The sequence below is a fragment of the Xenopus tropicalis genome, chromosome 4, assembly GCF_000004195.4.
Source record: "Xenopus tropicalis strain Nigerian chromosome 4, UCB_Xtro_10.0, whole genome shotgun sequence".
NCBI classification, from domain to species: Eukaryota; Metazoa; Chordata; class Amphibia; order Anura; family Pipidae; genus Xenopus; species Xenopus tropicalis.
The window spans coordinates 12490337-12513477 of record NC_030680.2 but is presented as its reverse complement, the minus strand read 5'-3'; the positions used below and the strand labels follow the sequence as shown (position 1 = coordinate 12513477).

Below are 23141 nucleotides of genomic sequence, written 5' to 3'. Positions count from 1 at the left end.
AGGCGGCCATACACGTTAATATCCAGTCGCCTGGCGAGGTCACCAAACGAGCGGATCTCCTCCCGATATCCCCCACAATCAGGTGAATTCAGGCTAATTTGGTCGTTTGGCCCTGGGGACAAATGAGAACGCCAGTAATAGGCACAATCGATTCGGGGACGGCATCAACGAGCCGATGTGGCCCCTCATCCGTCTAAATCTTTTAACCTGCCCGATCGATATCTGGGCAATTTCAGGCCCGTCGTTAGTGCCCCTACACAGGCCGATAAGCTGCCGAATCAGTCTAAGGGACTGATACTTAGTACAGGGGAATCCCTATGTGCTATAGTTTTATGGTATCTCTCTGTACAGGCTATGAGCAAACCTAGGGGGCTGTTCCTGCTGAATTGTACTTAGTACAGGGGAATCCCTATGCTGCCATAGTTTTATGGTATCTCTCTGTACAGGCTATGAGCAAACCTAGGGGGCTGTTCCTGCTGAATTGTGCTTAGTACAGGGGAATCCCTATGCTGCCATAGTTTTATCTTATCTCTCTCTACAGGCTATGAGCAAACTTAGGGGGCTGTTCCTGCTGAATTGTGCTTAGTACAGGGGAATCCCTATGCTGCCATAGTTTTATGGTATCTCTCTGTACAGGCTATGGGCAAACTTAGGGGGCTGTTCCTGCTGAATTGTGCTTAGTACAGGGGAATCCCTATGTGCCATAGTTTTATGGTATCTCTCTGTACAGGCTATGAGCAAACTTAGGGGGCTGTTCCTGCTGAATTGTGCTTAGTACAGGGGAATCCCTATGTGCCATAGTTTTATGGTATCTCTCTGTACAGGCTATGAGCAAACTTAGGGGGCTGTTCCTGCTGAATTGTGCTTAGTACAGGGGAATCCCTATGCTGCCATAGCTTTATAGTATCATATATATATACATATAATTGTATTCCTTTTTACCACTGTTTTTATGAAATTATTCTTTAGGCCTTGTTGCAGTTTGACACATTCCACATGTTGCCCTCTGGTGGCTGCACAGATAATTACATCATGCTATACTACAGCCCCACACATGCTATCCTACAGCCCCAGTCCCTTCCCAGAGGCTATTATCCCCCCACTGCTACTATAGGCACCATCTCTACCTACTATACCTGCTATCCCACAGCCCCAGTCCCTTCCCAGAGGCTATTATCCCCCCACTGCTACTATAGGCACCATCTCTCCCTACTATACCTGCTATCCCACAGCCCCAGTCCCTTCCCAGAGGCTATTATCCCCCCACTGCTACTATAGGCACCATCTCTCCCTACTATACCTGCTATCCCACAGCCCCAGTCCCTTCCCAGAGGCTATTATCCCCCCACTGCTACTATAGGCACCATCTCTCCCTACTATACCTGCTATCCCACAGCCCCAGTCCCTTCCCAGAGGCTATTATCCCCCCACTGCTACTATAGGCACCATCTCTCCCTACTATACCTGCTATCCCACAGCCCCAGTCCCTTCCCAGAGGCTATTATCCACCACTGCTACTAGAATGTATATAGATATTATAGAATGTGTATAGATAGTATAGAATGTGCATAGATATTATAGAATGTATATAGATAGTATAGAAAGTATATAGATATTATAGAATGTATATAGATAGTATAGAATGTGTAGACTCTGGAACCCGCCTCGGAATCAAGCCATTTGTGACCTACTGTCCCGTCTCCCACCTACGTCCCTGTTACCAATTTCCCTTTCCCAGACCCACTGGCACTAAAGTTTCTTTTCCTGTTCAGCTCTAAGTAACATTTATTGGCGGGCAGCTATTTGCCCCATCTGCAGAAGTGCCCCCTTGAGGTCAGGTGAGCAGCCTTACAAGAGGAGGCCAGGATATAGGCACCACACACTGGGCTTTGCAATGTGGCAAAAACTAAACGCCAGTACAGTATTGCTGGGCGACTCCTTGGCTGATATCCATTACTTGCCCAAAGGCAATTAGAAGTCTCTGCAATGCATTCCTAATTGCATAAAAGCGATAAAGAGAAATGTTAGTTCCACAGGCGGCCAACCTACCCCCCCATAGGACTCCGCCCCTGCAGGTTGGTATAAATACCAGGAAATTGGGCAGCACAGAGCGGCTTCCCTTCTGGACAGAGGCACTGGAAGCAAGAAGATGGCGTGGGGGCTATTCACTGCTCTGCGTGAGCGGGACCGTGCTCAGTAGGCCACTTGAGGTAAATCCAACGTTACCAACTTTTTTCTTTTGTTAAGGGGAAATAATCTAAATTTGTAAGTAGAAGCTACACACACATTCCTTTTATTTACTTAACTGCATGGTGTATTTATATTTATGAGTAGGATCTGCCATACTGATCTCATCAGACCAATCGGATCAAAGGGATGTTGGTTGCTACAATGTAGGCAGTGATGGCCCTATGATGATTTTAGTGCTTTTTGAATTAACTTTATAATTATCAGTAAATATTGCTCTTTATATTTTACCTTGAGCCACCATTTTGCTATGATCTGTGTGCTCCCTCAGAGATCAGCTGACAGGAAGTGATGAAGCTCTAACTGTAACAGGAAGTTGTGTGGGAGCAAACGGCAGAACTCTGTCCATTCATTGGCTGATGGGGCCTAGCATGTATGTGTGCCTTGGCTTGTTTGTGTGCACTGTGACTCCTGTGATCCCAGGGGGCGGCCCTTAGTACTTAAAATGGCAGTTTCCTATTTAGGATTACCCAATGGCACATACTACTAAAAAAGTGTATTTTTATGAATATGGTTTATTTGTTTGAAGCAGGGTTTTACATAGGAACTTTTTTGTGCAGTATATTTTTATAGAGGGGGTATAGTTTTCCTTTTAATAATGATATTCCCACCAGTCAGTCTAACAGCTCTTATTGCTTTTCCAGCTCCTGCAGTTCTTAGACTTCCCATCTGGGGGCGAGACCATTGTGAGAGGTACTGTGTTTCAACATTAAATATATTCCTATATAAAGTATATTTAGGTTTGGACTGTGTTGTATCAGGTGTGCCAAGAATATCCAGGGGAGCCAATGGGTGATCATTATCATCATCATCAAATATTATCTATACTGACCTTTTAGCTGGGCTTTCAGGGGTATCTAGGAGAACAAATATGCATTAACCCAAAGTGTTTAGGCTAAGCCCCCTCCCTGCCGGGCCCCCAGTTGGTAGACCACTGTACTGTTATGAGTCAATGAAGCCAAGCCACACTGCTAGGTTGCAAGATCCCCCAATGAGAAGTATCATTTCAGGAGTTGCTTATTGCCACATTTTTTCCCCTAAGTAAGTAAGTGGTTGATGGGCACATATGGTCTGGGTAGCAGGATGGCAGAAGAACCACAGGATCAAACATACGGTGGGCTAAATTGCCAAAATAAAAAGAAATCTGGCCTTTCAATGGTCACCCAAGTGGGCAGAGTAGGTTTGGAAGGCGTGTAGGTTCTTCAGCTGATGTTACACACACCAAAGAGATCATTGTCTGGCTGGATTTACTCACTCAGAATTTGCTCCATTCCAACCAGAACCAGAGATGTTGGCCAGTTTGGTAGAAACAAGTCACATTAGTTGACAACCCAGATAAACATCATTTCAGGAGTCGCTTTTCACCTTTTTTCCCCCAACTAGAGTAAGTGGCTGATGGCCATGTTTGACAAACTGGTGGTCCAGGTAGCAGGATGGCAGAAGAACCCCAGGATAGCGCACAATGTGGGCTAAATTAGCCAATAAAAATCTAAATCTGGCCTTTTAATGGTCACCCAAGTGGGCAGAGTAGGTTGGGAAGCCGTGTAGGTTCTTCAGCTGATGATACACTCACCAAAGAGATCATTGTCTGGCTGGATTTACTGAGAATTTGCTCCATTCCAACCGGAACCAGATCTTGACCAGTTTGGTTGAAAATGTTGTTTGGGTTCAGCTGAAACTAGGAAAAGTGGCAAGCAGATACATTAGGTCAGGATGGCAACAGGAATATATTGTATCAACTGTGGACCTTCAGTGTTAAGGCTACCTACACCCACTGACTGCCAATAGTAGACAGTGGATCCTGGAAGTTATAGTTTATGAAAAGCTGAAGGGCCATTGGTCAGAACCTGTTCCCCTTTCCCAGAACCTGTTCCCCTTCCCTTACCACCACTAAAGACAGCTGCCATGTCATGTGCTACTGTGATTAGCTCTTCTAGCCCATGGTGGGACCTCCTAAATCTGCTGAGGCCTTAGCCATGTACCAAAGCATTGCTAGGTGACCCTTGCCTTTCAACCAATGAATATTGCAAACCTTTCCCCTTACTGTAAGGACTGCCTACTAATTATCTCTAATTATCTCTTGGGTTTATACCCCAAAGATCAACCTGAAGGCCTCCCTATAGAGGGCATCATTGGATCCATTGAAAAGATGAATAAAGGTAAGAAAGAAAACCTGTCTCTGTATATTGCTGCCTATTACGTCAGGATTTTGACTTTGGGTTAATGGTTTGCAAATATCAAAGTGATGTACCAATAACGATATCAAGCCCCTTCTAATGACTGATTTTCTCCACTGCCCAGGAAGAACCAGGCTGCTGCAGCACGGAGACATGGCCATCCCAACCGGGCACAGTGCCATTCGCTGCACCAGCAAAGACTGCTATTGGCCTAAATCTGCTAATGGACTGCTCAATGTTCCCTATACCCTGGCAGCAGAATACAGTGAGTAGTACTTGGGGGAAGGAGGGATCACTATGATGACCTGGGTCACCAACTCCATCACAAGGGATTTTGCACTGGCGTGGGGCAATAGAAAGCTATTGGGGGTACAGTTATGGCTATTAAATGTGTATTTTTGGCCCTAGATGTACAGGACAGAGCCACTATAGCAGCAGCCATGTTGGAATTTTCTACCCTGACCTGCATCCGGTTTGTTCCCCATACTAATGAGAGAGATTTCCTCAATATCATATCAGACAGTGGGTAAGTAAATGGGGAGAGTCCATGGAACATTCACTGAGAGGCCAACAAACCATATCCTAGATACATATGCAGTGGGCAGATTATATTAAATATCAATATGGCCGACAACCAAACTCATCCTAGGAATCAAGTCTGCTACATGACCAAACTGTATAGTATTGTATTAAGACAAGTAGAAAAAATAATACAAAAGGGGAGCACTCACCAGGATAGCAAACTGTGAAGCCCAACCGTGCCACCACGCTTCCAGCCGCCCCCGATAGGGCCAATATGTCAGCAAGGAACGTGAGTAAGAAGCGGAGCACCGGTATGCTTCTTATTAAAAACATATGTTTATTTCCATATTTAAAAGCATTACAAAACGTCATCCCCACACAGCTTAACGAGTTTCATGGCTGTATGCACATCCTCAGAAGCTGAATCTGTGACCCATCCCTCAAAGGTTTACATAGGCCCAATTGTCCACTCCCACTTAACCACTTAATAATCAAAAAATTCTTTTAACCCCATAGGTGAAAAGATGATAAGTAAAAGCAAGAAAATCATATAACACAAACCTCATATCAGGGAGTCGCGGGCGACTAATCTCCCTGTGTGCCAGAGCCCTTATAATACATGAGTGATACTCAGAGTTCCCTGTATAACTCAGCCTGCAGCCTTGTGCCTTTATATGGGCACAGAACCCCTCAGTGACTGCTAATATCCTTATCATTTACAGTAGGGGGTACATTATCCCTTATAATACATGAGTGATACTCAGAGTTCCCTGTATAACTCAGCCTGCAGCCTTGTGCCTTTATATGGGCACAGAACCCCTCAGTGACTGCTAATATCCTTATCATTTACAGTAGGGGGTACATTATCCCTTATAATACATGAGTGATACTCAGAGTTCCCTGTATAACTCAGCCTGTAGCTAGGAGCACTATATTAGTTATATAGTTCCAAGCTTTGATATTTATACCAATATTAATATTTTATGTTTCCCTCAAACCCCTCTTTGCAATCAGTGAGCTGCGGCGGAACTCTGACCGTGCCGGTGGGAATTTCTCCAGCCCCGGATACACAGAAGCCGTACCCTCCTTTCAGTGACTGTATCTGGACTATGATTGCCCCGGTGGGGTACAAGGTGGGGGAGCTTAATGGATATATACATATTGGCAGCTGTATGTGGGGGTCATTACTCTACTTACTGGGGTATATAAATGGGGTAATAATATTACGTAGATCAATAATCTACGTCAGTATTGCTTTGGTTTGATCCAGCAGGAATCCCCCCTACTGACTGTGTAACGTTACTCCCCCTACTGACTGTGTAACGTTACTCCCCCTACTGACTGTGTAACGTTACTCCCCCTACTGACTGTGTAACGTTACTTCCCCTACTGACTGTGTAACGTTACTCCCCCTACTGACTGTGTAACGTTACTCCCCCTACTGACTGTGTAACGTTACTCCCCCTACTGACTGTGTAACGTTACTCCCCCTACTGACTGTGTAACGTTACTCCCCCTACTGACTGTGTAACGTTACTCCCCCCTACTGACTGTGTAACGTTACTCCCCCTACTGACTGTGTAACGTTACTCCCCCTACTGACTGTGTAACGTTACTCCCCCTACTGACTGTGTAACGTTACTCCCCTACTGACTGTGTAACGTTACTCCCCCTACTGACTGTGTAACGTTACTCCCCCTACTGACTGTGTAACGTTACTCCCCCTACTGACTGTGTAACGTTACTCCCCCTACTGACTGTGTAACGTTACTCCCCCTACTGACTGTGTAACGTTACTCCCCTACTGACTGTGTAACGTTACTCTCCCTACTGACTGTGTAACGTTACTCCCCCTACTGACTGTGTAACGTTACTCCCCCTACTGACTGTGTAACGTTACTCCCCCTACTGACTGTGTAACGTTACTCCCCCTACTGAGTGTGTAACGTTACTCCCCCCTACTGACTGTGTAACGTTACTCCCCCTACTGACTGTGTAACGTTACTCCCCCTACTGACTGTGTAACGTTACTCCCCCTATTGACTGTGTACCGTTACTCCCCCTACTGACTGTGTAACGTTACTCCCCCTACTGACTGTGTAACGTTACTCCCCCTACTGGCTGTGTAACGTTACTCCCCCTACTGGCTGTGTAACGTTACTCCCCCTACTGACTGTGTAACGTTACTCCCCCTACTGGAAGGAGGGAAGTTCTGAGTTGGGGGGTCGGCCGGGAAACTGAATACAAAGGCCCATAGCAATAATATCAGCCCGATGAGTTCCATTTCCCAATATCCCCATTTAATTCCATGTTTGGGCCAATAGTAAACTCAGTCCCCCAACTCCTGTCTCCTGTACCTTTTATTGTGTTGGGTTGGGAACCCCCAAATACTGTTCCACTGATTCTTATTCTTAGCACCCCCCATTTTCTAAACGCTACTCCTCCTACAGTTTTAGGGGTACAACACTCAAACTCCCCACACTTCTTCGCCCTATAGCGGAGCAGGTTGCTTGTGTGTTTCTAAGGGATCCCGCCCCCCGTCTTCTTGGGGAGCCTCTCCGAACCCCCCAATTATCCCACTGACATTGACAGGGAAGAATTTCAAACTGCTGCCACACTTACAGCTTTGACGCTGCACCCCCCAAACTTGAAGCACATAGTCATGGGGTCCATCTGATTAAAAATATGATGATTGTTGGATGCCCAAAAGTGGGCAGAGCTGTGAACAACCAATCAGATTTTACCTAATGACTTTCAATGGGGAAATTCAACCTGCTGCCATTCTCACAGTATTAACCCCAGGGTCCCCAAACTTTTCACAGTTGGTCACTAGGGGACTGCACTTTTAGTTTTGAAAAAGTGGGTGGGGCCACTAACAGCCAATCAGATTTCACCTATTGAAATGCCAGGGTTCCCAAACTTTGCACATTTTGTCACTGGGTGACTGCGTCCCAAGTTTAGAAAAGTGGGCAGAGCCAACAACAGCCAATCAGATTTCACCTATAGACTTTCATTTGGTTTACATTTAAACTGCTGCTATTCCTTAGATATTAATACTAAGGATTCTTAATAAATCATTGATTGTTTGTTTTTTTAATCAAATAACTTTCAGGAGTTTATGTGAGTTTCTAAAAACACCGGTTAGTAAATGCCCCCCCCATAGTTTCTCGGGTGTCTCAGCAAAGCAAAACTCCAGTCCCCCCTCCCTGTTCCCCCAACCTTTCCCTGTCTCTCTAATAAGCAAACAGAGCCGCTCAATGTCACACAACAATGGAAGGTTTATTGTATAAATCTGTCTCTTTACAAAAAGAGAAAAGATTTAATATTGTTGTCAGCCTTCTGTTTGAAGGGCGACTTCTATTTGATTTAGCATCAGATGCACTTACAAACGCTTGCAAGTGTTTTCTGAATTCCATATTTCTTTCCTTTGCTGCAGAGGAGGCTAGCCATCGGGGACCAGATGTTATTAAGATGTTATTGTGGGGCCCGAGGATGACAAATGGGCCCCTGTGCCCCTACCCCACCCCCCGATGGCTGCCTTGTAGCAGAATTAAGTGTAAAACAACTGTATTTTTCCGAGTCTATCTTGGAAACGTTTCCCCAACTCATCCGAGCGGCTTCTTCAGTTCAGATGGCAGGTAGGGAATTCCCCGGCACTTAAACCCTTGAGGGTAGAACAGTCACAGACATCCAATCCCAATGATTCCATTAAACGTATCCAGTTAGGGGTTGGCTGAAACTGACAGGGGTAAGAAGGTAAGATCCAGTCAAAGTGGTACCATGATTCCCATTGATGCGGGTTTTCATCCTTCAAAGTACGACTGGAACAGAACAGTCACAGACTTCCAATCACGGCGATTCCATTGAACTTATTCGGTTAGGAGTGTGTTGGCCTGGTCTCTTTGCCTGTCTTTATTGATGAGCCAATGGCTGTGAATCCATGCCTGCCGACAAAACTTGCTCATCGCTACCTGTCTCTCATTTAGTTTCCATAAAGGCCCAGTCTGGGGACCCACAAGTTCTCAGAGCTCCTTTTAGAGGTTTGTATTCCTTCTCTTCAGCATTGCGTGCCACAGTATCAGCCCAATGGTGTCAAGTCCTAATAACGCCAAGTTGTATGTTCCAAAGGGCGGTGGGAATCAAAAAGCAAGTACTGCTCTTTCAGTTCCCTTGAAGGTGCCCAGGGCTTTCTTTTCCACTTTTTCCATGAACCAGTTCAGTAGAACTGGAGACACAGGCAAACCCATAACACCACCATGTTTTTGTCCATAGAAAACTCCATTGTGCTTGAAGTAGGTGGTATTGAGACACAGGCCCAGTAAGGAACAAACTTGTTCTGGATTCAGCTTTGTTCTGCTGTATCAGCCCAATAGTGTCAAGTCCTAATAACGCAAAGTTGTATGTTCCAAAGGGCGGTGGGAATGAAAAAGCAAGTACTGCTCTTTCAGTTCCCTTGAAGGTGCCCAGGGCTTTCTTTTCCACTTTTTCCATGAACCAGTTCAGTAGAACTGGAGACACAGGCAAACCCATAACACCACCATGTTTTTGTCCATAGAAAACTCCATTGTGCTTGAAGTAGGTGGTATTGAGACACAGGCCCAGTAAGGAACAAACTTGTTCTGGATTCAGCTTTGTTCTGCTGTATCAGCCCAATAGTGTCAAGTCCTAATAACGCCAAGTTTTATGTTCCAAAGGGCGGTGGGAATCAAAAAGCAAGTACTGCTCTTTCAGTTCCCTTGAAGGTGCCCAGGGCTTTCTTTTCCACTTTTTCCATGAACCAGTTCAGTAGAACTGGAGACACCGGCAAACCCATAACACCACCATGTTTTTGTCCATAGAAAACTCCATTGTGCTTGAAGTAGGTGGTATTGAGACACAGGCCCAGTAAGGAACAAACTTGTTCTGGATTCAGCTTTGTTCTGCTGTGAAGGGTGGTGCCTTGTTTCAGCCGTTTCCTCACTCTGTTTGTCACCAACATACAATGGCGCTTTGACACCCTTACCCCGGCGGTTTCACAGCATTTCACACCTCCAGGCATGTACTTTGAAGGATTAACACCCTCATCAATAAGAATCATGGTACCACTGTGACTGGATCTCACCTTCTTACCCCTGTCAGTTTCAGCCAACCCCTAACTGAATACGTTCAATAGAACCATTGTGATTGGATGTCTGTGAGTGTACTACCCTCAAGGGTTCAAGTGCCGGGGAATTCCCTACCTGCCATCTGAACTGAAGAAGCCGCGCGGATGTGTTGGGGAAACGTTTCCAAGATGAACTGGGAAAAGTCCAGTTGCTTCAGACCTAATTCTACTAGATAGAGCAGGTGTTACAGCTCGGCAGATGTTTTTGCGCCACCTGAGGAAGAGAAAAAGGATTTATCATATGAATTCAGTGTATTAGATAAAATGTTGAAATAAATATATAAAGGACAAGGAATAATTCATTGTTGGGGTACCATTATCTTAGGTAACATTTTAGTCGGGTTCTCACATATATGGGGAATTTATAAATAGTTCGAGTTTGATTTTTTTTTCACAATTTAAGATATTTTGCGCTCAAAGAACCTCAAATTGGAATTATGCTTCGAAAACTCAAATGTCTGTTATTAAGTGCAAAAAACCTTAAAACTCCAATGTAAAACTTCACCATCTAAATGCGAGTGAGTTTATATAGAAGTAAATGGGAGTTGCCCTGGGCAAAGTTGTGCCATATTTTTTACAAATTAGTTAATTCGAGGTATTTGAGTTTTTTTTATGTGAAAGAGTTTTCCATATTAATAAATAAGAAGAGAATTTGATATGTGAGTTTATTCAATGTAGAAGAACTAACCAATTCCCCAACAAATGAGCCAGTAATATATATAATGGGTACAGTAGGTAATATTATCCCTACCTCACACAAAGAACAAGGAGCTCAGAGAGCTCATCCAGATTAGCTCGGAGGGGGCTCCCTCCTCGCTCAGTTGTTCATCCTGGTTATAAAAGAGAGAAGATGAAAAATGAATATTTCACAGGGCAAATGAATACAAAGTTTGTAACAGTTTTCTTTTTCTGCTTACACTGTCACTGCTCTCCCCTGATGACTCCCCAGAATCAAAATAGGGCTCGAATGGGGGCATGTCCCTTCGGTTCTCCTGGTTAAGATAAGAAAACATTATTTTATGAGATCAACTCCGATCAGTACAGAATATGATAAAACAAATCTTTAACATTTCATTAATTGCACTTTCATCCGTTCATTGATTATTTTCTGCTTACCTCACAGTGACAGGAATGGTCACTGTCACTGGATTCCTCCGATGATGTTGGCTGTTGAAAAGACAGGAAAAGGGGATTAAAAATAAAGTCAGTTACAATCTTTAGACGACAGTCTGCGTTTTGCAGTCTAACCCAACCTATAAAACTATTCCCATTAATTCAGCCCCACAGAACTACATTAACTCAGTTCCCTAGAGAAGATGCTAAAGTGAATGTTCTGTAGGGCGATCTGATGCCGGGATTGAAATTGTAATATAATTGTCTTTGCTGCTTACCCCAAAGAGTTTGATGGGCTGACACGGAGGCATGCCCCTTCGATTCTCCTGGTTAAGATAAGAAAACTCAGATCAGTACAGAATATGATAAAACAAATCTTTACAATGTCTTTAATTGCACTTTTCCGTTCATTGATTATTTTCTGCTTACCTTGCAGTGATAGCAATGGTGGAAGGGGAATGATGACGAATGATGATGTTCTTCCTGGATAAAACAGAGAGAAGATCAGAAACAAATATTTCACAGCGCAACTGAACGCAAAGTTTGTAAAAGGTATTTTTTCTGCTTACGTCATCTTGGCTCTTTTCAGGCTCCTGACAGTCCTAATGGGAATACAGAAAAAGGGGATTAAACTCAGTTCAGTTAAACTCCTTATTGCAGCGCAACACAACATATAAACGTAACATATTGTGCCCATTGCTGCTTACCTGTGGCAGAGCGTCGCCTGCTCCCTCCTAGTTTTGGGGAAAAAAAGATAAAACTTGTATAAAGGAAAGTAATATAATACTGAGTGGCGCCATTTTCACAATATGTCTCCCTTCCCTTTTACTTACCTGACAGGTGTTAATGTCAGTGGGAGTCTCAGCTGGTTCCTCCTGGTTAAGAAATAGAAAAGGCCCAGATCAGATCAATTCAATGTAGTAATGAGGATTTTGAGACAGGGTATAAATATGACAAAGGGACACGGTAGGAATGACATTAATATGGCTGCTAAAGTGTAAGAGAGCAGAAACAATTATTCCTTCTTACCTGGCGAGTCTGAGCCCCGGGTGTTTCTGGGCGCTCCTGGGTAAGAAAGGGAAATGAAAAAGATGAGCGAGGTTGTATGATTTCTGTTGTAAATAAGCCGATTGGCTGATAAGTGACTTTGATTTGTACTTATCCCTCTCTATTAGCCTAAAGGTCCCCATACACGGGCCGACTATAGTTGCCGATATGGGTCCCTTGGACTGATTCGGCAGCTAATCGGCCCGTGTATGGGCAGAACAGAGCGGCCAGCCTGACCGATATCTGGCCTGAAATTGGCCAGATCTCGATCGGCCAGGTTAGAAAATCCAGTCGGATCGGGGACCGTATCGGCTCGTTGATGCTGTCCCCGAACCGACTGCCCCATAACCACAAATGTAATCTGATCGTTTGGCCCCAGGGCCAAACGATCGGATTATTTTTTTTTTAAGTTCCTTGCTACCCGATATCGCCCACCCATAGGTGGGGATACCGGGTGAAGATCCACTTGCTTGGCGACATCGCCAAGCGAGCGGATCTTATAGTGTATGGGCACCTTTATGCTTACCTCAATCTCCTCGCCAGGCTCAGCAATCTGCTCTGGTTCCTCCTGATGAAGAGCGATACGATTAGTTATGGGATCAACTTACTATAGTTCTGTAGCTCATTATCATTAATTAACTCAGTTTCAGCAAATAAAATAGTTCCTTTACTACTTACCTGGCAGATGTTGGTCTCAGGGGTCGGCGGCTCTGGGCAGATGTCAATGCCACATCCAACCGACGGAACCTGATTAAGAGAGGAAAATAAATCAGATTCACACATTTCTGGATTTTTCACCAAAAACCTCAATCCTCATTTTCACAAGAATTTCCATGTGCTTACAAACAATACAAATCATGGAAACCCCTTGAGCCAAATATTCAATAAAGGCTACAATTTGCCCAGCGCGGCTCCCACTGACAGCTTTTAGATTGCGTCATTTTCTATTAGGGTCTTTACACTTGGTAAATCACAGAAATATTGTGTAATTAGTAAAATACTCAATTTTTAGGGCTAAAAAGGTGCGATTCATAAAAACAAACAATAATGTAGGGTGTCAACTCCTTTTCTGCTTACCAGGCAGGTGGTGGTCTCCGGAAGAGCCTGGGAATGAGATAAACAAAGTGATGTTATTTTATAGAATTAACGGCCTATCATGTATCAAGATCTATATAAGGCACAAAATGACTAAAGATATGTTTAGTACTGGGGGAAAAAGTGCTTTTGAGAAGATATCATTCATGTGTATAAATAAATGCAGTCTGTACATGAATTTATTCTGATATGAATTCAAAGGGGAAGGGGCTGTCTCTTGCCAGGGAACCAAACATATTGAAAAGGGTTTCAGCCAATAATAATCTATTATATATATTGATATGTTATAGAATGTGTCAGATATGGTTTGTGGTAATGAATGATTTTGTAGATTTAGATATAAAAGTGGGAAAGTAGAAATGATGGGGGAATGGGGTCAGTAGTGAATATACCAGTAAATTCTCAGAGTTATTAAGGGCCTGTGACAAAGTCACATATAAATCTATAGGTCAGTAAATAATAAGGTTTCAGTAACACAAATAACCAGGAAAGTTGTGTTTTTTACATTTGGCCAAATTGCTGCTTACCACAATGATGTCGCCGGCGGGTTCGTCTTGGTGGTTCTAGGAAGGATAAAATCATGTTTTATTACAAGAATAAACGAGCAAAAATGGCCAAAAATAATAGTAAATGAAATGGCTGGAAAAGCACAAATAGTGAGCAAAGTGTGATCATTATATTGTGTTAACCAGTTCCTCCCTGCTTACCACGACGACCACATCGGCTTCATCTTTTTCAATCTAGGAAGAATAAAAACACATTTTATTACAAAAATTAATGAGAAAAAGGCAAACAGATTGTAAATGCAATGGCTCGAATAGGGCAAATAGTCAGTAACGTGGGATTTTTATATTGGGTTAACCAGTTATTCTCTGCTTACCGCAAGAAATTCTCTCGGGGGCTTATTCCGTTTTTTCTAGTGATGAATAAAAAAAGGTTTTATTATCAAAGGAAATGAGCAAATAGGCAAAGTAGAATGAATTCAGCAATACAATAGGGCGAGCAGATCCCTTGGGAATTCAGGGACACGTCTGAAACTGCAATCAGTGCTGCCCTGCAACATGTATTTATTAGACGTGTCCCTGAATTTTCAAGTGATCTGGTCTCCCTACAATAATATATATATATGTTTAGGATCCTTTATACGAAAACCCGTTATCCAGAAAGAAACAGTACCTGTACTTGATCCCAACTAAGATATAATTACCCCTTATTGGGGGCAGAACAGCCCTATTGGGTTTATTTAATGGTTAAATGATTCCCTTTTCTCTGTAATAATAAAACAGTACCTGTACTTGATCCCAACTAAGAAATAATTACCCCTTATTGGGGCAGAACAGCCCTATTGGGTTTATTTCATGGTTAAATGATTCCCTTTTCTCTGTAATAATAAAACAGTACCTGAACTTGATCCCAACTAAGATATAATTACCCCTTATTGGGGCAGAACAGCCCTATTGGGTTTATTTCATGGTTAAAGCCTCAGGTCCCGAGCATTCTGGATAACGGGTCCTATACCTGTATATAGCAAGGCTATGAATAGCACTATATGAGTGATATTAGAGTAAAAAGAATAAAGTACTTACCCTCGGCACGCAAGGCAAAAACGAAAGTAAACGCCGAAACATTTTCTCTCACTTTCTCTCTATGGAGACAAACAGAAATATCCCTTTAGTTACAGTAATTAGTGAGTGAAAAATGAGTGAAACTGTCAAAAAAATTGCTGTGTGGGTCAGAAACACGACGCGCAACATTTCTTTTCATGTCCGTCAATTTTTTTTGACAAATTGTTTCCGAATTTTTGTGCCATTTCGAAAAAACAATACACCAAAGCCCCCACAGCGCCAGTATTAAACTGATTCGTTATTATTATCTCTTATTCCTGCTAACGTTGGCACCAACACCCCTAGAGCTCCACCTACCTCAGTCACCTGATCAAGAATGAGCCAGTTTGGCCGCTGCTTGGGCACTTTGACTGTGACATTGTGACATCACAACGACATCACTCACAACAAACTCTAATTACATTGACTCCAACCTTTCTGAGGTTCAAACCATTGTGACATCACACGTGCAACTGGGGCCTGGGAATGTGGGTTACACACATATAGTTACATAGGGTTGGAATAACAATGTCACGTGACCAGCCCCAGCTGGGAATGGGTGTCATGTTACAGATGGCAGTTGAAATGGCAGATCTGTATTCCTGCACAGGCAGCGATGGGTTAATGTCTGTATAATAAATCCCATTGACTTAACATTGAGGCCGACTGTGAGGGATTGTAGCGCAGAGAGGGAATTGGTTAGAAACGTGAAATTTACCACATTTGAAGAGGTTTGCAACCTGTGTCAGAAGATACCCCGCACAAGGGTATAAGTTTTACCCCCGGGGCAAGAGTGGTCCCCAAATTTGCCCCATTGACTTATAATGGGGATTGTGGCAAATAACTAGTTTGTCGTAGACCCATGAATGAGGTGTCAAACCGTGCGGCTTATTCGGGAATGGGGTGTTATGACTTTTCTAAGGGGAGGGAGGTTAATTGCCCCAGCAGGGGGCAATTAACCACCGTTTGTCGTAGACCCATGAATGAGGTGTCAAACCGTGCGGCTTATTCGGGAATGGGGTGCTATGACATTTCTGAAGGGTGGGCGGTTAATAGCCCCAGCAGGAGGCAATTCTCCACCCATAGACTTAAGATTGAGACCAACTTTGACTGAGTACCGCAAAGTTTGTCGTAGACCCATGAATGAGGTGTCAAACCGCACGGCTTATTTGGGAATGGGGTGCTATGACTTTTCTAGAGGGTGGGAGGTTAATTGCCCCAGCAGGGGGCAATTAACCACTGTTTGTTGTAGACCCATGAATGAGGTGTCAAACCTTGCGGCTTATTCGGGAATGGGGTGCTATGACATTTCTGAGAGGTTGGCGGTTAATTGCCCCAGCAGGGGGCAATTAACCACCGTTTGTTGTAGACCCATGAATGAGGTGTCAAACCGTGCGGCTTATTCAGGAATGGGGTGCTATGACTTTTCTGAGGGGTGGACGGTTAATATCCCCTGCAGGGGGCAATTAACCACCGTTTGAAGTAGACCCATGTATGAGGTGTCAAACCGTGCGGCTTATTCGGGAATGGGGTGCGATGACTTTCCTGAGGGGTGGGCTGTTAATTGCCCCAGCAGGGGGCAATTAAGCACCGTTTGTCGTAGACCCATGAATGAGGTGTCAAACCGTGCGGCTTATTCGGGTATGGGGTGCTATGACTTTTCTGAGGGGTGGGCGGTTAATTGCCCCAGCAGGGGGCAATTAACCACCGTTTGTCATAGACCCATGAATGAGGTGTCAAACCGTGTGGCTTATTCGGGAATGGGGTGCTATGACCTTTCTGAGGGGTGGACGGTTAATTGCCCCTGCAGGGGGGCAATTAACCACCATTTGTTGAAGACCCATGAATGAGGTGTCAAACCGTGTTGGCTTATTTGGGAATGGGGTGTTATGACATTTCTTAGGGGTGGGCGGTTAATTGCCCCAGCAGGGGGCAATTAACCACCGTTTGTCATAGACCCATGAATGAGGTGTCAAACCGTGTGGCTTATTCGGGAATGGGGTGCTATGACCTTTCTGAGGGGTGGACGGTTAATTGCCCCTGCAGGGGGGCAATTAACCACCGTTTGTTGAAGACCCATGAATGAGGTGTCAAACCGTGTTGGCTTATTTGGGAATGGGGTGTTATGACATTTCTTAGGGGTGGGCGGTTAATTGCCCCAGCAGGGGGCAATTAACCACCGTTTGTCATAGACCCATGAATGAGGTGTCAAACCGTGTGGCTTATTCGGGAATGGGGTGCTATGACCTTTCTGAGGGGTGGACGGTTAATTGCCCCTGCAGGGGGGCAATTAACCACCGTTTGTTGAAGACCCATGAATGAGGTGTCAAACCGTGTTGGCTTATTTGGGAATGGGGTGTTATGACATTTCTTAGGGGTGGGCGGTTAATTGCCCCAGCAGGGGGCAATTAACCACCGTTTGTTGTAGACCCATGAATGAGGTGTCAAACCGTGTGGCTTATTCGCGAATGGGGTGCTATGACTTTTCTGAGGGGTGGGGCTTATTCGGGAATGGGGTGCTATGACCTTTCTGAGGGGTGGACGGTTAATTGCCCCTGCAGGGGGGCAATTAACCACCGTTTGTTGAAGACCCATGAATGAGGTGTCAAACCGTGTTGGCTTATTTGGGAATGGGGTGTTATGACATTTCTTAGGGGTGGGCGATTAATTGCCCCAGCAGGGGGCAATTAACCACCGTTTGTTGTAGACCCATGAATGAGGTGTCAAACCATGCAGCTTATTCGCGAATGGGGTGCTATGACTTTTCTGAGGGGTGGGGCTTATTCGGGAATGGGGTGCTATGACTTTTCTGAGGGGTGGGCGGTTAATTGCCCCAGCAGGGGGCAATTAAGCACTGTTTGTCGTAGACCCATCAATGAGGTGTCAAACCGTGCAGCTTATTCGCGAATGGGGTGCTATGACTTTCTTGAGGGGTGGGCGGATAATTGCCCCAGCAGGGGGCAATTAAGCACCGTTTGTCGTAGACCCATGAATGAGGTGTCAAACCGTGCGGCTTATTCGGGAATGGGGTGCTATGACTTTTCTGAGGGGTGGGGCTTATTCGGGAATGGGGTGCTATGACTTTTCCGAGGGGTGGGTGGTTAATTGCCCCAGCAGGGGGCAATTAACCACCGTTTGTCGTAGACCCATGAATGAGGTGTCAAACTGTGCGGCTTATTCGGGAATGCAGTGCTATGACTTTTCTGAGGGGTGGACAGTTAATTGCCCCAGCAGGGGGGCAATTAACCACCGTTTGAAGAAGACCCATTAATGAGGTGTCAAACCGTGCAGCTTATTGGGGAATGGGGTGCTATGACTTTCCTGAGGGGTGGGGGGTTAATTACCCCAGCAGGGGGCAATTAACCACCGTTTGTCGTAGACACATGAATGAGGTGTCAAACCGTGCGGCTTATTTGGGAATGGGGTGCTATGACCTTTCTAAGGGGTGGGAGGTTAATTGCCCCAGCAGGGCAGCACTGCTATAGACGGTGCTTGTACAGTGGAATAAGTTAGTATGTGGGATAGATATTTGTGAGTGCAGGTATATATACAGCATTACTAAAGGGGATGTAAACCCTCCCTAATACTCTCCCATGTGTGCCCCCCAAACTTAAATATGCAAGAGAATTCTCCAATGAGAGAGTCTGTCATCTCTCTGTTGCAATAAAGCAATGGCAATACTTTGACATATTTGTTTGTTGAGCCATAAACGTTAACAAATATTATATGGGTGGATAGAAGGCTAAATGCCCCCCAGGCCTGATCACGTGATCAAAGAGCAGACAGTCAATTGCCCATAGGGCAGGCTGGGGAAAAAATAGTGTTGTTGGATGATATTGCGTTAGGATTTTCACTGCCCCTGATATTCCTAGACTACAGTTCCCAGCATGCACAGGACACCATTAAGTAGGTGCTCCAATCAGAGGCCCCATGGCAGAGGAGGGATCAAAGGAGACTCAAAATTGGGGGTATTTCTTGGGCGAATCAGGGGGATTACTGTCAGGGTGCAGCAATTTTTTTTTATTGTTCTACTTAACATCCAGCTGACTGGGGTCCCTGCAGACAAGGGCCCATTGTTATAATAGCAGCCCTCAATATACAGGTATAGGACCCATTATCCAGAATGCTTGGGACCAAGAGTATTCTGGATAAGGGATCTTTCCGTAATTTGGATCTCTACTAAAAAAATCAATAAAACATTAATTAAACGTAATAGGATTGTTCTGCCCCCAATAAGGGGTAATTATATCTTAGTTGGGATCAAGTACAGGTACTGTTTTATTATTACAGAGAAAAGGGAATCATTTAACCATTAAATAAACCCAATAGGACTGTTCTGCCCCAATAAGGGGTAATTATATCTTAGTTGGGATCAAATACAGGTACTGTTTTATTATTACAGAGAAAAGGGAATCATTTAACCATTAAATAAACCCAATAGGGCTGTTCTGCCCCCAATAAGGGGTAATTATATCTTAGTTGGGATCAAGTACAGGTACTGTTTTATTATTACAGAGAAAAGGGAATCATTTAACCATGAAATAAACCCAATAGGGCTGTTCTGCCCCAATAAGGTGTAATTATATCTTAGTTGGGATCAAGTACAGGTACTGTTTTATTATTACAGAGAAAAGGGAATCATTTAACCATTAAATAAACCCAATAGGGCTGTTCTGCCCCCAATAAGGGGTAATTATATCTTATTATTATAGAGTAAAGGGAATAAGTTTTAAGTGATTTAAAAACTGATTTTAAAATGGAGTCTATGGGAGACAGGCTTTCCATAATTCCGAGCTTTCTGGATAACATGTTTCCGGATAAGGGATCCCATACCTGCATAGGCGTTTATTGCAAGCTGCAGTCCATCAATTTCTGATTGGAACTATACAGCTCTTGAAGATCTAGGTCCCTTTTATATTCACTTCTGGTTCTGACTCCTAAACACATGTAGCAGACCCCAGCTGATTAACAGACCTGGAAGATAACGGCCATCTGCTATTTTGTTTCAAGAGTCAGATCTAGAAGAAAGATATGGACAAACACAGATAATGCCTTCAATGGCAATTACACAGACCGTTAAAGCCATTTATATTAGGACGGTGCTTAAGGTCCCCATACACTGTAAGATCCGCTCGCTTGGCGAGATCGCCAAGCGAGCGGATCTTCCCCCGATATCCCCACCTACGGGTGGGCGATATCGGGGAGCTTTTAGTTAAAAAAAAAAAAAAGTAATCCGATCGTTTGGCCCTGGGGCCAAACGACCGGATTATGAAGGCGGCAATGGGGCACTCGGTTCGGGGACCGCATCAACGAGCCGATGTGGTCCCCGATCCGACTGGATTTTCTAACCTGGCCGATCGAGATCTGGCCAAATTCAGGCCAGATATCGGTCGGCCAGGCCGCTCTGTTCTGCCCATACACGGGCCGATTAGCTGCCGAATCGGTCCAAGGGACCCATATCGGCAACTATAGTCGGCCCGTGTATGGGGACCTTTATAATGACATTTTCTTTCATGGTGCAAGAAACAGTGTTTAAGTTCCCCTTTATGTTTATGTTGTTACAGAATCTCCGATGGAATAAATATGTCCCTACAGTGGGAGCAGCCGTGCAGCACAGATCCCATAGGGTAAGGGATCATTCATTCCTCCCTGACGTTCCAGATCCAACTAATGAAGCAGAATTTCCAGTCCCGCTGGGATACGCTAAGGAGCCCGGAGCCTGAGGGTGGAAGCCAAGAGCAAGGAGCAAGAGCCCAATTCACTGAAAGCCGCTGTACAGACGAGACATAAGCTTCCCTTGCCTATCTGTGCCCGGCTGGCTTGGCATTCCAGGAATCTGGCATCTCCCATTGGAACCGACAGGCTACCTGAGCAGGTACAGCCATGGGCAGTGGGCACCTTACCTGGAACCTTGGCACAGACACTAGGGCAATAATATAAAGTTCCTGGCACTTTGTTGCCCCCCCCTATAATGCTGCCCATAATAGCCGTGGGGACCGTTCTTGGGATTTTCTTGGCTCTGTGCAGTTCGGTTTTCCTATACAGCTGCCTGAAGGGGAAGAAATACACCTGGGCAGGTGGGGATGGCACTCCGGTGACAATGGCATATCGACGGTATGTGCAGCTTGTGTCCCTGGGTATTGGGGGGTAACATCTCTTTCCTGGGAATGGGAAATCTTAAACAGACTGGAAGAGAATGGGAATTATTCACTTAAATCTGCAGCACATTTATTTGCGTCCTGTAATTACCCCCCCTGCTGTTTGTCTTTTATCTGCTGTATAAACAAACCCCTGCCCATTCAGTCTGCCCTCTGTTGGGTTCAGAGGAAACTTAACATTTATATGATATTATTTCTAAATATTGGTGGCAGCTCCCACCTACCATATGTATATAAAGAAACATACAGAAGAGGAATATTATGGGCATAAAAAGCTCTATCTTCATACTGTCCCGTCTCATGAAAACACTATGGCAACTCCCTCCTGTATGTATAAATACAAGTACAGTCTGAGAGTATGGCTTATTGTGTGCCCAGAACATTCCTTCTCTGTATATTTGTATTTATACATATGGGTAGGAGGTGGCATAGTGTTTCCCTTTGACAGTACAGTATGGGGGTACAGCTTATTGTGTGCCCAGAACATTCCTTCTCTGTATATTTGTATTTATACATATGGGTAGGAGGTGCCATAGTGTTTCCCTTAGACAGTACAGTATGAGGGTACAGCTTATTGTGTGCCCAGAACATTCCTTCTCTGTATATTTGTATTTATACATATGGGTAGGTATTTTATTGAATGTATAAACTTTACAAATCATAAACATTTCAGAAGCAAAAAAGCATCACATTATTAACCAATAAAAACCACCAGAATAAAATCACATGACAGACATAACAATATACAGAGCTGCCATATTTACTGCGCCGCACACTCACGCACCACTGCGCATCTTTAGAGCCTATTCTGCTTCTGCCCCCACCCCCTGTGTCACCCCTTCTTTTGGGGGACTCTCTGCCCCCTCCTGGTCAACCACCACCTCCTCCCCTGGGGACTCCCCCTGACTCTCCTCCCCACTCTCTTTTCTCTCTCTCTTCTTCCTGTCCTTCCAAAGAACATTCCGCAACCATATTGTGCCAGGCGTCGGGGTAAGAGTTGTGGGCGGGGCCTAACTTTAAGAACAAATTGAAGCGGGGTACTCCCAGCAGCCATGTCAGTACTCCCCGCAGCCATGTCAGTACTCCCCGCAGCCATGTCAGTACTCCCCGCAGCCATGTCAGTACTCCCCGCAGCCATGTCAGTACTCCCCGCAGCCATGTCAGTACTCCCCGCAGCCATGTCAGTACTCCCCGCAGCCATGTCAGTACTCCCCGCAGCCATGTCAGTACTCCCAGCAGCCATGTCAGTACTCCCCGCAGCCATGTCAGTACTCCCCGCAGCCATGTCAGTACTCCCCGCAGCCATGTCAGTACTCCCCGCAGCCATGTCAGTACTCCCAGCAGCCATGTCAGTACTCCCAGCAGCCATGTCAGTACTCCCAGCAGCCATGTCAGTACTCCCCGCAGCCATGTCAGTACTCCCCGCAGCCATGTCAGTACTCCCCGCAGCCATGTCAGTACTCCCCGCAGCCATGTCAGTACTCCCCGCAGCCATGTCAATACTCCCCGCAGCCATGTCAGTACTCCCCGCAGCCATGTCAGTACTCCCCGCAGCCATGTCAGTACTCCCAGCAGCCATGTCAGTACTCCCCGCAGCCATGTCAGTACTCCCCGCAGCCATGCCAGTACTCCCAGCAGCCATGTCAGTACTCCCCGCAGCCATGTCAGTACTCCCCGCAACCATGTCAGTACTCCCCGCAGCCATGCCAGTACTCCCCGCAGCCATGCCAGTACTCCCAGCAGCCATGTCAGTACTCCCCGCAGCCATGTCAGTACTCCCCGCAGCCATGTCAGTACTCCCAGCAGCCATGTCAGTACTCCCAGCAGCCATGTCAGTACTCCAGCAGCCATGTCAGTACTCCCAGCAGCCATGTCAGTACTCCCGCAGCCATGTCAGTACTCCCAGCAGCCATGTCAGTACTCCCAGCAGCCATGCCAGTACTCCCAGCAGCCATGCCAGTACTCCCAGCAGCCATGCCAGTACTCCCAGCAGCCATGCCAGTACTCCCCGCAGCCACGTCAGTACTGCCCGCAG

The 23141-nt window shown here is 45.2% G+C and overlaps 1 protein-coding gene and 1 long non-coding RNA gene across 2 annotated transcripts in view; one reads left to right on the top strand and one right to left on the bottom strand.

The window, feature by feature from the left end:
- The first annotated feature begins 5858 nt into the window (after nt 1-5858).
- Nucleotides 5859-23141, top strand: part of LOC105946102 (synaptotagmin-13-like) — a 43630-nt gene continuing 26347 nt past the window's right edge. Inside the window, exons 1-3 of the mRNA XM_031900472.1 lie at nt 5859-6079; nt 11639-11754; nt 20513-20823. The gene's annotated coding sequence lies outside the window, so the exon portion shown is untranslated. The remainder of the gene's footprint in view (nt 6080-11638; nt 11755-20512; nt 20824-23141) is intronic.
- Nucleotides 13911-15523, bottom strand: LOC116410274. Its single transcript, XR_004222230.1, has 3 exons — nt 14931-15523; nt 14225-14260; nt 13911-14084 (listed from the first exon to the last, which is right to left on the bottom strand). It is a non-coding gene; the product is annotated as an uncharacterized LOC116410274 (long non-coding RNA).